General features: G+C 38.9%; 1 long non-coding RNA gene across 31 annotated transcripts in view; it reads left to right on the top strand.

Moving 5' to 3' along the window:
* Window positions 1–8,706: 8,706 nt before the first annotated feature.
* LOC111247297 (uncharacterized) overlaps window positions 8,707–16,137 on the top strand; it is a 125,198-nt gene continuing 117,767 nt past the window's right edge. For 19 of the 31 annotated variants that reach the window (XR_015325335.1, XR_015325333.1, XR_015325334.1 and 16 more), the window contains exons 1-2: window positions 8,714–8,861; window positions 11,581–11,797. This is a non-coding gene — a long non-coding RNA (uncharacterized LOC111247297). The other 12 variants (XR_015325316.1, XR_015325321.1, XR_015325324.1 and 9 more) reach the window with 12 other exon arrangements.

Here is a 16,137-nt window from a genome sequence, read left to right on the forward strand (position 1 = left end):
AATCGTATTTCAAACCAAACGTCGTTTCATTGCTCTCTTAAACAACTCGGTTTGTATTATTAGACATGCAGAAGTACCATCATTGTAGCATTTCTTGCGATCGCCTATACGAAACGGTGTGTTTATATTCCAATGGCACAACCTAAATTTAAAATTACGCGTACTATTTACAAATAACATGGATAGGTTTCTGAATTAACGAGCTAATATAGCAGATGATGATAAAGAAGATGGACGATATCCATACGGACATGAGGCGGAACATGCTGTGCAATATTTGACAAGGCTGTAGGCCGAGAATTAGACCATGCAAGTCCTAGACAACATATCAAGTTATATAGTAAATAGTGTGGAGATGGGCGAATGTAAGGAAAATACTGTTTTTCTGCTCCATGATAAAACTTCTTGTTGCCAATTCGAATACTGCAATACGATATACGAGTCGGCTATTGACTGAAAGGCAAAGCATATGCCTTTCTTACTCCAATAGTATGTCTACACTAGTGGCTGCGGTAAACTTTGATATTTTGGAGTGATTGTGTGCATCGCGCTTTCGTCTGCGTGAGGTGCTCAAATGCCCTAAGGATCGTGTACAAGGGCACGTGGTGAATACTCTTGATATCGCACCCGGTATTAGCTGATTGAGCTAGTCTGGGAAGCTAAAGATACCATAGCATGTCGGCCTGAGCTGGAAGGTATGGTGGGTATGCAGAGGAATTGGTTCAGGGCAAGCTGAGGGCCATTAGTCCCTTCAGCGGTGCAGAACAACTATGCGGTTCATAAGGACAATGAAGAACTTATTATAGAGAATTGGGCAGGACGATAGTGCGAATATGTTTTTGAGGAAACATGAAGGATCGAAAGATCGGTGTCGTGACATAGCCACTTAGTGGTAAGTAAAATCGGTGTTGTGTTAGAGAGGGAGTTCGATGTTTTCGCTGAGCGAACGTTGTTCCATCAAGGAAAATTGATACGCAAGCCGACAGAGCCAATGCGAAAGCTTTGGCTTTTATCTCAAACCTAGCTTCTCACTGCTATCCTACATATTTGTACTCGGTTCTAGTTGGTTTCACAAGGGGACAAACTGCCTCTAGATTTTTCAAAAAACTGAATGAATGTAAAATGTGTTTTTGAGCCCTTCTCGATTCTCGGCATTGTGGTATTGTTGGCTTTTTAGAAGAGCCCGTTCTTTTTTAGCTGGTTACAGTTGTACAATCCGCCTAGGTGTTCCATCGTTGAAACGTTTAAAGGTCGTAATAATAATATAATACATAATAATAAGGTCAGCTAGTATAACACATTGTCCCTGTTACATCAGGCCGGTTGCAGACTTTTTCAATCCACCTTCGGTTTGACTCATGCAACCTCTAAAGGTTAGCCTTTTATATGTCTAATCGAGAACACTCAATCTTTGACGCATGTTACGCGTAAATCCAAACAATACACTGCAACGATCATGGCCGGACTTTTTGAAAAATGATAAAACAGTGCCAGCTATTCTGGACCTAAATTGTAATGGCACAAAAAATGTTTCTAATTTATGCAAGAATTAGCTAGATTTGATGGAAAAAATGATGGTGTGAAGACTGAGAGTCATCTTGGGAACATCGGGAAAATATCTTCTTTGATAGTGCCGCATGGAAATGAACAACACTGCTTCAGAGATTAAGGCAAAACGTCGTAATAATACATATATTTTGGAGGACTAGACTTGAAGACTAACAAGTTTTCGATCGAGGAAAGTTGTATAGCAACGTGCCCCAATCATACCTTTTCCAGCGTTGTGGAAATTTCTGTAATTGCTCTATCGTTTTAGTGGTGACATCGTTGAGCTTCGGTCATTTCCTGGTTTGAGTATCGATTGTGCGAAACTAAATGAAGTAATTCCATTACTGTCATTGAATTTTACAGGATTCGATTATTGCGTTGATTAGAGAGGAACTATTTCATCGAACCGCCCAGGCACAATGTGCATAGGTCCTGTTGTAGTTATGTGTCCGCAACTCAACTGTCAACGATAAATGTTCTGTCCCTATTTTAACTCTAGATATTTTCAACGTTATCAAACCTTTATCGAAGAGAATCGAATTATTAAGAAAAAACATAATCAGAGCTGAGTAGAAAAGATTGTACCTTATGCCGAACTTGTTTAATGCATCGCCTCGCGCACAGTCACCGAAGACAAAAACCCCGATAAGAATCGAATATATCTAGCTTCCCAGAAGCCGTGTTTTCAAGGCACTTTTATCTATATCTTTCACCGTAGTAGGCCCGATACATCCACTCTTGTTCTTCCGGGCTGCAGACGGTTTTTCCAAATATAATTCAGCCAAGTACTACTGAACTTTATAGTATAATAGATTTTGGAATAATATGCAGCCATAAATGAGCCTTGAGATTTGCGTAAGTGATATACATATAGAGAGAGAGAAAAAGCACTACGTCTTCTAACACTACCGATCACCTTTTCCTACAGACAAGTAGATTCTATCGGAGCTGGCTGCCCGACGTAACAGGATGGTTGCAGGACGTAACTACACCTGCCTAAGCATCTCTACAATAAGGACACTAATAAGCGGTTAGATAGTCAGTAGAAATTTTTTTGATTGTCGCTTGTACACATTCATTGTGATCTCAATAATGAGACACTCATGTTATATCATTAGTATATTATTCAGTATGTTTATTATGCCCTACACGTATCTAGTGGGCGAAGTAGATTCTCATATTGGCTCTTAAATAAACCTCGGCAAAATTCTCACTTTATAAAGATAATAATGGCGACGCCAATTTACTCCTGTTTGTGACGGACAGAAGCATTCGTGCCTTTTTGCAGTTAAACTAGACTCTTGACATTAGTCCCAAGTGTTGACAGACTACATTGGCGCCATTGTAATAATATCATTGTTCACTTAGTCTGACTGCCCGTAAACTGTGCATTGCGTAGCAAATATGAATCAATCTGTCTGGGGAACTCTATTGTAGATTCTTGCTTTTTTGCCAGGTCTTAAGTGGTTTTTCGATTTTTTTTTTTACTACTAATATACGTAGCTGTATTAACTGTAATTTGGACCAAAAACGCTGAAAGACGATTGTGACCGTGTCCTTCGCAAATATTTTCGAGCTATCAAAACAAACAGTTTAATGGCCGACCTCCTATAGACTACGATGGTACGCCGATGACACAGTGGCTTGAATTGCGTCCCATGACATCACGTTAACCCGTGGCGTGGAGTGTCGTTTTCAACAACAAAAAAGTTGGGCTTTTTTTTCGTGTTTCATCTCATTTTTCATTTTCGAAATAAGACACGCGCGCAGTTGCCTTTCGGTGGCCATCGAACCGATTAATTAGCATTCCGACTTTGAAATTTCGGGCACACGGGTGTTAAATTTTGGAAGTTGGAAGGGCTTGTCGATCCGCCCCAATCCTCTTACTTTTCTGTTATCAATCGTTGCGTGGTGATAGGTAATGACTCTTAGTATGTCGACGGACTTGCTAAACCTTTAGGTTTACAGTTCGATGATACTTCCGCTGTTTGAACCTGCAGGTTCAGACGGCGGAATCAACATTGAAGTACCATATTGCCTATGCATGTAATTGCTAAACTACACGTATTATTAATACCTATATAAAACGTGGGCCACATAACCAGATCTGAACGTTTCGGGACTAGCGAGACTGTAAACGTTTACTTATATATATATTAAAACGCTCAAGCGTAATTAATTTTGCATTAGTTATAAAACTTTTTAAAAAGCGTCGGGTTGGCGTCTAAAATATTTACTTATGACGATTTAACTGGTGGTACCATCCCGCCATTTATGAATAATACATTTTACTACGCTTAACCGCACACTGATTAAAGAAGTGCCATAGAATGACTGGTTACATTTAACTGTTTGTCTAACCGTGTCATAACTGAATAATAATGAAATCGCAATAAAATTGCTTTCTGTGTAAAAAATATTCCACGCAATGAACGTTGCTTTGCGGTTTGTTGCAGCATCAGATAGGCTTGTTCTGGTAAAGTTGTTTTCGAACCCTGTGATTTTCTACCATCCACTGTTTCGCAGGCTGTTTTGCAAATAGTAGAAGCTTGGATGGTTTTTTTCGCTGGCCACCTTTCCCGTTTGCTTTCGTTCCTTAAAATTCCCCCTTTCTGTCCAGTAGATCGTTTACAACTCTTCTTGTTTCTGGGCCTCCTTGCTCGAAGACAGTGGCGGAAATTAACTGGACCTATAGGAAAAAAAAAGTCATGCGCTTCTAGACCAGCATCGATCTTGTACAGGCTCATAGGTGGGGGCACTAGTTCCCTGTTTCCTTGCTACGAGAGAAAAAAACATTGGAAGGAAGAAAATGTGAAATAAACTAGAAACCCAGAAGAATGTATGTAGATACGGCACCGTGGGTACAGGCTTTTCCGCTTTCGTTCTCGTTGCTACTACCAACGCTGTGTAGCTACAATCTCGCTACCCCAATTCTATTATACGATTTCCTCTTGCTAGTCCTATCACGATTTTTGTCAGTGTTAAAGTATTGTCGCAGTACGAGCTTCGTAGAGGACACGGCCTAACGGCGGGGTAAAATGAAGGGCTATTTAGGCCTGCCTCCATTGTTATTAGAACGATTTTCGTAGAAATCATGGACTTGGGAAAAAGACTAAACGAACATGGAATATATCGAAACCATAACGAAACCTAGTAGATTAACCAAAGAGTAAATGATGGATATTAGCGCCGAGTTCGTATAAACTACATCTTGCGTTCAAAAGCCTACATTTTGTCTATCTAAAAGCTTTTCGAATTTCTGATGTGGCTTGTATCTGCTTACCTTAATTTATATATATATATATATATATATATATATATATATATATATGGAAGTTATAAGAAAATAATATTACTAAAATAAGTATGCATCATTTGATCTTGATCAATAACTCTCTGTCACTTTTCTGGCAACAACATGTATATATCACTATAAAACGCCTGTGACTAATGGACAAAAAACTGTGTTTAGTGATTCTTGTATACCTACTAAATTATACATATATACTTTATTTATATACCTAATATATAAATTATATTCAAAATTTCTGCGTACAGAGCTTCTGCGGACATCGAAACAAATTATGGTCTAATGGTAGAAGATTTGGGCTATACGGCGGATACATCAGGATTTTTCATCCAAGCTCTATGGATTTTTGTCAGATAGCTAAACATTTACGTGGTTTATTATTGTCATAGTGGAAGATGTTGTCTTTTCTGTTTGCTAGTTCTAACTATTTTTTTTCAATGACTTGACGCAGTCTTCTTAATCGTTGACAACTGAGGCCCAAATGAATCGTTTTGCCACGCAGTGGCAACTCCTTTCTAAGCTCACCAAAAACTTTTAGATTTATCTACTTGGCATCGGTCTCGACGTTTTTACAGATTATTGAGTACATTTTTAACTTTTTTTTTGTACGTTATTTTCGTATGTGAATCACTTTCTACCACCTGCGATGAACCGCTGCACAGACGGCACGATTTCGTTACATTTCTGTGAAGTATCGCAATTTGGAAATACGACTGAGTAAATCCTTTCACGTGAATTTGTGTGGTACTCAAACAATTGTTTTTTTTCCGATCTATCTTCCTCCATATTGTTTGAAACTGTTTAGTACTGGATGTTTAGTTCCTTGGCAATATCCTAACTACTCACGTATCGAATTTGCTCAACTTTCGTAATAGCTTCATCGATTTCTTCCCTAACTGGTCAATTCCCACTTCGGAAATCGACATTTGTAGATGAAAGCCACTTTTGGACCTACCTATCTCGACCACACATTTTTTTTTATCAGCCTTGCTAGGGTGTGTTTTCTGGTCCTAATAAAATTGTACAATATGGCAAATTTTTACTGAAATCTTCAAGGTGCCCTGTCTTAAGTCTCAATCGACCTTCAATGTTCCAACAAGTGGAGCACATTCACTAACGGCAAACTTTAACTTTCGCATGACAAAAACCGACGCGACTCATACGTTGACAAAACATCAGGGTCATCACATCTAACATGCGCCTATACGTTGTATACTTTGATAAATATTATAACAGGTCACATATTTGTTGTCCATATGCTTGGAGTACATACAGTAAATGCTATTGTTTTTGTCTATTCAGTGGCATTTGTTGTGTACAAGGACCTGCCTATGTCAATATAAGCAGGCACATATATAGCGTTCCGGCTTGACTTGCTACTCTTTGCTCTTGCGGGACGCTGACGCGTGATCCTGACATGACGTAACGCTATATCAAGTAGAATGCAAGAACACCACAAGATCATCAGAAATGACAGATCACCCTAAAAGTCGACCATGAGCGACGAAGACGATCAACTAAGAGGGGCGAATTGAAACGATTTCGTTCTTTTTCTGCTCGTCAATAGGAAAGAAATAGGCTCCACGATAACGTTGATAGTACGTGCTGCTCGTGGGGCAAGATCTATGACATCCATTCACCAAAACCGATTATATATGGAAAAAAACAAGCGTCGCTGAGCAATCGATATTACGCTCCGTTGAAAACCGTTAATGTCAAATATCTTTATCGGTATAACAACGCCTCAAACGAATAATAACTTGGTCTTTGTAAGTAGTCGAGTACTTCCGCGCAACATACAAGGCTAAGAAACCTGTTAACATTGGAATTGACCCAAACAATTTGTCATTGTTGAATAATATAATATATAGGCTAATAACGGTTATCTATTACTACAAGGATTAGTATTCTGTTCCTAGAAACGAATTGTATAAAAATGTTGACGCTTATTATCTAGTGCGAATCAATCAAGCTTATCGTGAAAGTGTGTATATTTTTTTTTATTCATTTAATATCTAATATAGAGGCAACTCCTATACGAGCCTGATGAGATGCAAAAAGATTGACCACGTCCACATCTACGAACCCGTTATTCGACGGCCAGCAATTCAGGCCCCACAGGCTGTGATACACGAAAAAGAATGAGAAGATCATTTTCTGGACCGTGTTATCCTCATTCGTCCCCTTTAATCTAAGCTTTTCTTGAGGGATCGTTTACCCGTTCCACAGTGCTGCACGTCAAGGCATGGCTCCATTAGGAACTCGAATGACCACCCATGGCTTTCTAGCTAATTACGACTCCTGCGATGTATATTAAATTAGATTCCTGAAGAGAGACGCACTTCTGGCTGGTATAATGTCATCGTTGTAACAAAATTTCTAAGCGCATACGGCCACATCGATTCATACCGCGGTGGCTATGCGCTGCTGCAATGAGAGGCTTTAAATACTAGTAAGTTCATGTAAGTTATTATGGTCGATCGTATCTAATGCGACGCAGGAGATTTTTCACCTAAAACGACAACAATGACAGTTGCCTAACCGTAAGGCCATTTGCTTTTCGAAAAACTTATATTTACAGCAGTGTTTCTAACACATATTTCTATAGATATATATATACACACACACACACACACAAGGGTATAACAAACATGGCAATATATAGTTGCTGTGATAACTAGTCTGGAATTAATCTGCTACAAGGACTTCTATTAGAATATCTATTATAAGACTACCGGACTGCTTTAAACGTTGATACTGTTTTTATTTGGTCTTGTGCGAAGGTTAATCCGGGTTCTCTTTGGAGATGTTTCGTCCGTTGTTTTGCCCTGGATGCAAACGAAAAAAGGGCAGAGATCATACCTAAGCAAGCGAAGAATTTTTGATAGCCTGCTATAGAGCGCATTCGGCGTAGCCTGAGTAAGACTTCTTGGGTTTGTTGGGGGTTGAAAGAAGATGTAAGGCCACTGGGGATAGCTTCGCTGAGTTCCGAACTCATCAAATGTTACCTACCAGCCAATGAAACACGAGTACATTCGACGTTGGCATACAAGGCTCTCAAGTGCTGGACACCATTGAAACCTAAGTGTTTTCGATCTCATTGAGTGCTTATCAATGCTTGAACTACTGCGTACGCTTGCACCAGTACGTACACCTGCACCAGAGTTTGTATCCCATATGAAACTAATGTGATGCTAATCATATAAACAACTATTTCAATTCAACAAACCTATATGAACGAATACTAAGTGGACGACACAGAGGATTACTTTAATATAGCTGAAACATGAAATTACCTATCGTTACAGAAGCTGTTAATGCCACGTCGCTTGCCCATTTACGGAACGAATAAAAGCTAGTTGATGATTCCTTTTTTTAGATACTCTACGGAGATGCTCTATCTGTTGTTGCATAGAGGCAACAAGCGTTTTTAACGTGTAGCGTTTTTCAGGACAACGAGTTTTCATTGCGTAGCTACGTGCGCCTGTTTGACGTTGCCTCGACAATATGAGTTGTCCTCGCTCTGCGTACATTATAGGGCTCGTTTCTAGAGGGGATCGAAAAGAGGTTGGTTAAGACATTTTATGTTTACGAGGCGGAACGTATATGATACCTAGCGAACGAATCTTCCTTTGCAGACCCCCTAAAAACGGTTAGAGCTGTAATACAGAATGAACCTCCATTGCTTTGCGAGTCTCGTTTGTCCACTTCACTTCCACGACGCTTGTGAATTCTCAACAAGTAGCTGCTCTGCATTGCCGCTGTGTGTTGATCTTTTCAGAGTCGTTGGTCTGTTTCTGTGGTGGCATGCGAGGGGAAGACGGGCAAGGGGGGGTGAGAGAGAAAGCATTCTAAAGCCGGCTGCAGTGACACTGCGTTGGATATAACATCGGCAGAAAGCAAGCGAGGGTGACAAACCGAGAGAGACAGACTGGATAGAGAACGTTGACTCTCTAAGTAAATATAATTGGGAACCAACGTTCCTATAAGCCTTCTGCTCAAGGTAAGTGTGAGTTTGTATGTTTTCTCTTTGAAAAAAGAAAATGTTAGCTCGGTTAGGGAATTTGTTGCAATATATTATAGTTTCCTTTATTCTCTGACAATTCGCGATACTCATGATTACCGTCGACATAAGTTATGTAATTTGGGTTCGTCTACTAAAGCTTGCCGAGGATTTTTCTTCTGCTCTCGACTCGACTGCAACTTCATGAGGCCTTTGTACACTAGGTATATCTGCCCGAGCAAAACATAATTTTACATGCTTATGCCCGCGGCTGGTGCACTCTGCTAATAGTGAAATTTGCGAGGGTTTCGCAGGCCTAAAAAACATACATGCTGTAAGTAATAGTTGTTTGTTCAAAATGTTGGCTGATCTGAAAGTAGAGATAAATTTTGAACGAACATCACGATATGTTGTATAACGGACTGTAGTTATACCATAGAGCATACCGTTAGTATTACCATAAGTATTATTTTTGTTTGATATGAGCCGACTCGAAATTGAGTCCCAGTAAGATCAAATTGTGGTTGAATTCTCTCGATAGACTCGATGTGCTTCTTTTAGCCGGGTGCAGAAAAAAGTGGAAAGTGGCTCCCTTGATTTTGGTAGCAAAAGATGGTTTCTCGCCTGTGCATAGCCTGTGCAGATGCGCTGATGGATGACCTTTGTGTGGTACGTTTTCTCGATGATGTGTCTGTGTTGAGGGCTGAATTGGCAGGTTTCAATGACAGCCTTCGGATTATCTTGAAACGTCAGTCATCTGCGACAGTCTTTGTGATTTACGTGTCGTGTTAATGCTGCTAGCGGGGAATCATGAACCAATGCTCCGGTTTAATTCTTCTTCGATATTAATTTGTCGCGGGCAGTTACTGCATACTTGGCCAAGTCCCTAACCGTTCATCTGTTTGAACGAGATCGCGGGCAAGGAGTCTTTGACAAAGCTTTCCCTTGGCTCCGCGTTTTCCACAGTGCGTAGAGTTAGAATTTGTAACTGTGTTATGAAACGTAGTCCAAAAGATCATACGTAGAAATTTCTTGTTTGGGAAAACCTATGCGTGGGCACTTTATTGAAATATAAATAAATACGCGTTACACCTGAAATGTTTTATCATAATTAACTGATAACAGCTCAAAAGAGAAACAGCGCCGCAAATGCGAACCTTAAAGGTCAGCTCTGTGGAATCATCTAACGAATAAAAAAACAAATATTTCGAGCTTTACATTCGCTAGTTGCGCGAATGTAAAGCTCGTTGTTTCAGTCGGCTAAGCCCCAGCAAGAAACAATGTTGGTCTATCTACGGTTGGTTTCAAAGCCTTTTTCTGGGCTTAGTAGGTAAACACGTTCTCACTGAAGCACCGCGTGGGCCTATGGGATACTATCTTCAACATAAGGCTTGCCTAACTCGTAATAAAAGTGCCTCAAAAATTTTCAAAACAGTTGCGCAGTAGTCAAAAATGAGTGTCCTTTACCAGCTTATTCGTCCCTCAAAAATTCTTCATGTCAAGGATTAGCACAATTATTTTCTAAATGACAAATTCAAGAATTCCTGAAAATCTATTATATATACCTTCTGAACGATTTCCGTTGCTAATATCGTCGTTTTGTCGATAGACTGACAGAGTAAGCAAGTATCGTTGGTACATCTTAAAGGCTTATTAGTTTGCTATTTTTCTCTTAATTGCGTACTTGTTCTCATAAAAAGGTTTGCTATCTTCTGGATTATACACTTTTACTCAGTAACACGTTACCTCGAACATTAGCGCAAGGGTAGGCGTCGCAATTTGTCGTACCAAATGGTGTAATTCCAGCCAGGCCCATTGTTATCTATGCCTTAACTGGCTCCAATATCTATATCTGTGAAACCTAAATCACTTGCGTGGAGCCAATAGGTTTGGTTATCGATCGGTTAAACAATCAAACCTCTTATTTCTTATTTGAGGGGGTCCTTAAGCTCAGCCCAATGACTATGGCCTATTAGGTTCGGAAGCTCACCTTAATCGTTATGACTAATCGAGCTTGGGACTATCGACATATGGGAATCAACAATATGATACCGAAAAAGACTGGGAAGCAAATCCCTGTTAAACCCCCTTTATGATCATGTACTATGGATTTAGCAGGAGATATTCCACTGAACGCCTCGGGCGTTTGCCCACCGAACGTGCTGGCAAAGTGAAGATGTTGCAGGCCCCGTTGTTACTGATTAATGTATTCTCAAGATACAAAAAACTATAATGACACATAATTATAGAGGCAACGCTTCTATTCAAATGAAAAGCCCTGCCTCTATAATTTTCGCCAAGGGCTGACTACTAACATCGACAGAGGTTAATTTGAATCTATTATTTAGATATATTAAATTGTCAAAGTTATCAGAATATCCGTTTCAATTAGTAGCGGAGAGAAGCATCTTGATTTTGCCTAAAGATGAGTTTCTGCTCGTTATTTGGACGTAATAGATGCAGCTATTACCGCTCTTCTACGCTGAACTTTGTTTGGAAGCATTCGATAAGGAAGCGATGATTTCGACAAACATGTAATCCAAAGAGGCGGTTCATAAATGAACAATGAGGTTTTTTGTTATAACAATAAAGTCCAGAAGTTCTTTCATTCTCCGCCTGACAATACTGCCATTGGTTTTTGTCCCCATGACGAAAGCTTGGCTCGTTAGCACTTCTAATCGAATCATTTACTTCGGTCGAATATGTTTTTATTTCGTAGATATTTCTGCGGAAGGACCGGAAACGTTGTGCCCCTGTGTTCAGATATTCAATTACCTGTGAAGTGCCACTGAAGTATGTGATGAGTGAAGACTGAAAGACATCCATCACCTACAGTTAATTTCGATCCATTGTGCCTGTCGTTTCGGTGAAACTACCCGTAGAATAGTCCGTCTTCGAAAGCGCCACCAACTAAAACCGTTTCATATATTTTACAGGTAAAGTTAAGATGCTAAAACAGATCTGGTTCGCATTACCGAGACTACAGAGACTTACCTAGTTCATATCTGTAAGTGGTAGATATTTGAAATAAGGGATGCGCACTAATAAACTCGAAAGTAGGAACACCCATTCAGTTATTTCAAGCAGCCAATCTCATTGTATGAATGAAGTTTTTACAAAAAACTAAAAGTTGCTCAACGGGCTATTACACATAGAGAAATTAATACTTTGACATAGAAAAAAAGACACTATTCCACGTGAGATGGTTTACTAAATTAATCTACCTTGATCTTATTGAAAACACAGCTGAATGACCAATAAACTGATAGAAAAGTAAAGTAAAAAGAAGATTTTTTCAAATGACAACTAAATGTGTGTCAATGTCAATGATCATAGTAATAATTGTATGAATCAAGTCTATCAATACATGTATTCTACGATTTTCTCGGGCGATTGGTGACTGAACCCGACATAGGCGCATATATAACGTGGATTTGGCTACCGTAAGATTCCCTTCCGCTTTTTCTGAAGCAAGAGGTAGATCGTTTGTGTCAAATTCGAGCTAAATAAAAGCTGCGGGGAAACTGTTTCGCGGTGCAAGAAGCGTGGCACGGGACGCGAGTGAACAAATTAAATTTATCACTGTATTTGGTTGGTACTCGATTTGAAGCTGCTATGAGTCGACTGCCTCGGTTGGTTGAGGTATCGTTCGTCTGTCCGCTGGCCTGCATGAAATCGCTACTGTTTTCCAACAGCCTTCCTATAAATCTGCGTTCATGTTACGGAGGGCCTCTTTATGCTGAAGATGAACTTATATATATATATACATATAACTTAAAAACAATATTACTGAAGTAAATATTGCCAAATAACAATGTAAAATAGAAATAAAATGATTTTAATCAATGGCTTTATGCCAGCTTTCCGGTAATAGCTTAACTTTATCACTGCAGAACCATTCTGATCTCCGGATGAGAAATTGTGACAAGTAGTTTTTGTATCTCTACATTGAAGCTAAATTAACATTATTAAGGAAATTTTACAGAGACCGGAGCAAATGCGGAGTTATACGGCGGACGCATTGGAATTTCCATTCAGGTTGTCTCAATTTTACCGGGTAGCTGAAGATGAATGTGCTCCCGCATTGTCACCTTTCCCTTTAATAGTTCCGATCCAATGTGTCCTGTGACTTGTTGCAATCGTCTTAGTTCGGATCAATAGTTTGGCTAGGCGATAGTAATTCATGCACGGTTCCTTTGTTTTTCTCCCATCAAACGTATAGTGGGACCTTTGATATTAGTTCGGGTCTTACCACAGATTGTGGATCGTATTTTTTTTTGTTTACTAGCGCATTACCGTAATCAACGTTTTTTTAAAAAAAAACATTTAGTTTCCTTGCGCTTCTGCGAAGTTGTGCTTTGCGGATTTCTCTATTTTCTTATTCTAATTAGTTTACCAATAACGAGGACCATCAAAAAACAGAATTACCTTTGGCTACTTTTTCCGACAAAACATTTACAACAGCCAAATGACTGGGTTTTCAAGTGATAGCAATTTAAGAGATTTTATATATTGCCCGAGATATGTGATTATAAAGCCATTTAGTTGGAAATATAGTCAGTGCTTCTTCGGCATCCCAATATATATCGTTGTCAAGATGTGAAACTTGCCTTCGTAGATAGATTGCTTATACTGCTTCTACTGCAAGTGTCTACCATACCAAAACAGTAGAAAATATGCGCCCAAATCACTGGAAACAACATTCGTTCGTTATGCCTTTAGTTTCACAGTGGCATTTCAAGATAGGCTACAAGTAAGCAGGAATGAGTGAGGTAACATTCAAACTATATGCGTCCTTGTAGGTTCAATGTTATTTTGACGCGGTCCGATGTCGCATACAAAGCATGAAGTAAAAATTTCTCTCTATTGTGGGTTTATTTGGATGTCTTTACCCGGTACCCAACTAGTGGAAGAGATAATAAGAAGCACTACTTAATGTATAACATCTTATTAACTGTTTTCAACGAGGAAGAAATCTATGTATACAATATAAAATACTAACGCTTAGGTATGATCGACATTGCTGTGTTTACTGTTCTATAAGAAGATGTCCAACGAGAGGAAATGAAATATAATACTGAAAGTAATCGGCATCTCGTCACAAACTTTTTCGGGTTGATGATTTAGTTCCTATCATTTTTTCACGATGTAAAAAACTGGGCCTTGGAGCCTGAAGCTCCGATTGTTTCGAATGTAATTTAGGGTAGACAAAAGTGTATTTCTAATTATGCTTAAATGTTTCGGCTTTCATAATACAGATGTGTCTGGATGGCTATTCACAGAGTCGGGCTGTAATAGACTCGAATTCTCAAACGAAATTTAATGTAAAGGCTCACATGGGTGCGCCTCTGAATACGAAGCTACGGGAGCTGCTTAAATTCCACAGTTTTTATGCTACGGAGTAGTATCAATGCATTTTTAATAGATTCTTCCTTAATTGTGGTAATATTACAACGTGCCTTTAATAATCAGCTAGGCAACAATAATATGCCTAATCCAAACAACTGCGATAGATCGATTCTGACTAAGGTGCATTCTTGCAGATTATATTACACACCTAGCTAGTTGTTAAATATTAAGAGCGAATATTTTTTTTATATAATAATTCTATATTGACTCTTTTAGACCCCTTATAACATCCGGGAGAAAAATGGGTCACAATACAAAAATTGCGGCCTTTTTTTTTGTCTTATGTGTGCCTATTCCGCTTACTATAATAACGTGAATTGGGTAGGGAATACACTAGAAACAGCTATACGTCGTACTTTTTTTTGACTTGACAGACTTATTAGGATTCAGTTTTGATTATATATGTCGGAAGAACCGTAATATTGCCGGCCCTTAATAATATAAATACAAGTCACATTCGCATTTATTTGTCGTATCATTATCGACGTTAATTTTAGGGAAAAGTCGCGAAGATGCAAGCTCACATTACTATCCCAACAAGCTGATTATGGAAGGGACTGTACTGACCCTATTAAATTGTATGTTATATTTAATTTGAATTTAATTAATAATAATAACATAAAGGATTTGATATAAAACGATAGCATCGTATCATCCTGAACCTTTGACATTATCTCGTTCATGCCGCCGCTGATATTGGCCCTCATCTCTTCTTCCGAGATTAGTAATGCCTTTAGAGATCACATTGATAATCTTTAGTCAAATTTGTCGTATAGTATAATTAACTTAATAAAAGTTTGTTTTCCACCAAACAGTTTATCACTGCTAGGTCTTGACTGCAGTCATTGCGCGAGTGGTTAGACATGCACTGTAGAGTCGTCACCCGGATAATCGATTCCTATGTTTTGCAGCCTACTTCAAGTTACCACCTTTATCAGCTTGTTGAAGTTTGTAACGAGGAAAAACCGACGATGATAAAATAAGTAACGACAGCAGCTGTATCCTATTAGAGTAGATGAAACGAAAACTGAGCTCCAATCATTAGCGATTCTTACTAAATAATGCGGTACATAAAAATAGTACGATATATCAGGGGAGAAATAGTTGTCTTACAACGGTTTTGCACTTTACATAGTAAATACATGGCGAGTCGTCAATATGCTTCACTATAATTATAAAGATAATAGATTTGGCGTTTTATGTTACAGGGAGCCTCTGCTAACCGGAGATTATAGTAAGTTCCTGTATACGTTACTAAAATTACTTATAATAGAGAAAGAATGCTGATAAGGCGTTAACCTGCGTTGTGGTGCCTTTCGCCGTGTTCGACTAGGTAACCTGTGATAGAAGCCCTTCAAAGTGATAGGTCGATACAAAGCCTGAAGGACAAATATAACTCATAATTGTTAGTTAATTGCAACTGAAGTTGAGCCGAGAATGGCGAGTCAAAATAATGATCTTGCATTAACTGTTTGCTATCCCGAAACCCACGTCGACTTCCCTCACTTAGCCGTTAATTGAATGGTGATTGTCTATGCTGAGACATCTCGAAAATATGCATATCAGACTGTAGTGTTGTAATTCTACGTACACTTGACCTTCAACTTCTATTTTACTAGCTTCAGATCAGATCTAGGATTCTAGACTGCAGAGCAGCATTGATATTGAGTTAGTGATTTTTTTTTAGCATAGTTTCCTAAGTCCTTGTTTGTTCCACTTCATAATAAAAAAAAAAAAAAACGGTACGTTTTTACGTAGTCCCTCTGCTGGTGAAATAGACATAATATGTTTAGTGTTTGCAGTAAAAAAAACATAATCATATTCGCCTGTCTCAAGGCGAACGCGACAGGCTGCTATAGGACGGGCA

This window comes from Varroa destructor, unplaced genomic scaffold, assembly GCF_002443255.2.
Source record: "Varroa destructor unplaced genomic scaffold, Vdes_3.0 BEIS01000003.1, whole genome shotgun sequence".
In the NCBI taxonomy this organism is placed as follows: Eukaryota; Metazoa; Arthropoda; class Arachnida; order Mesostigmata; family Varroidae; genus Varroa; species Varroa destructor.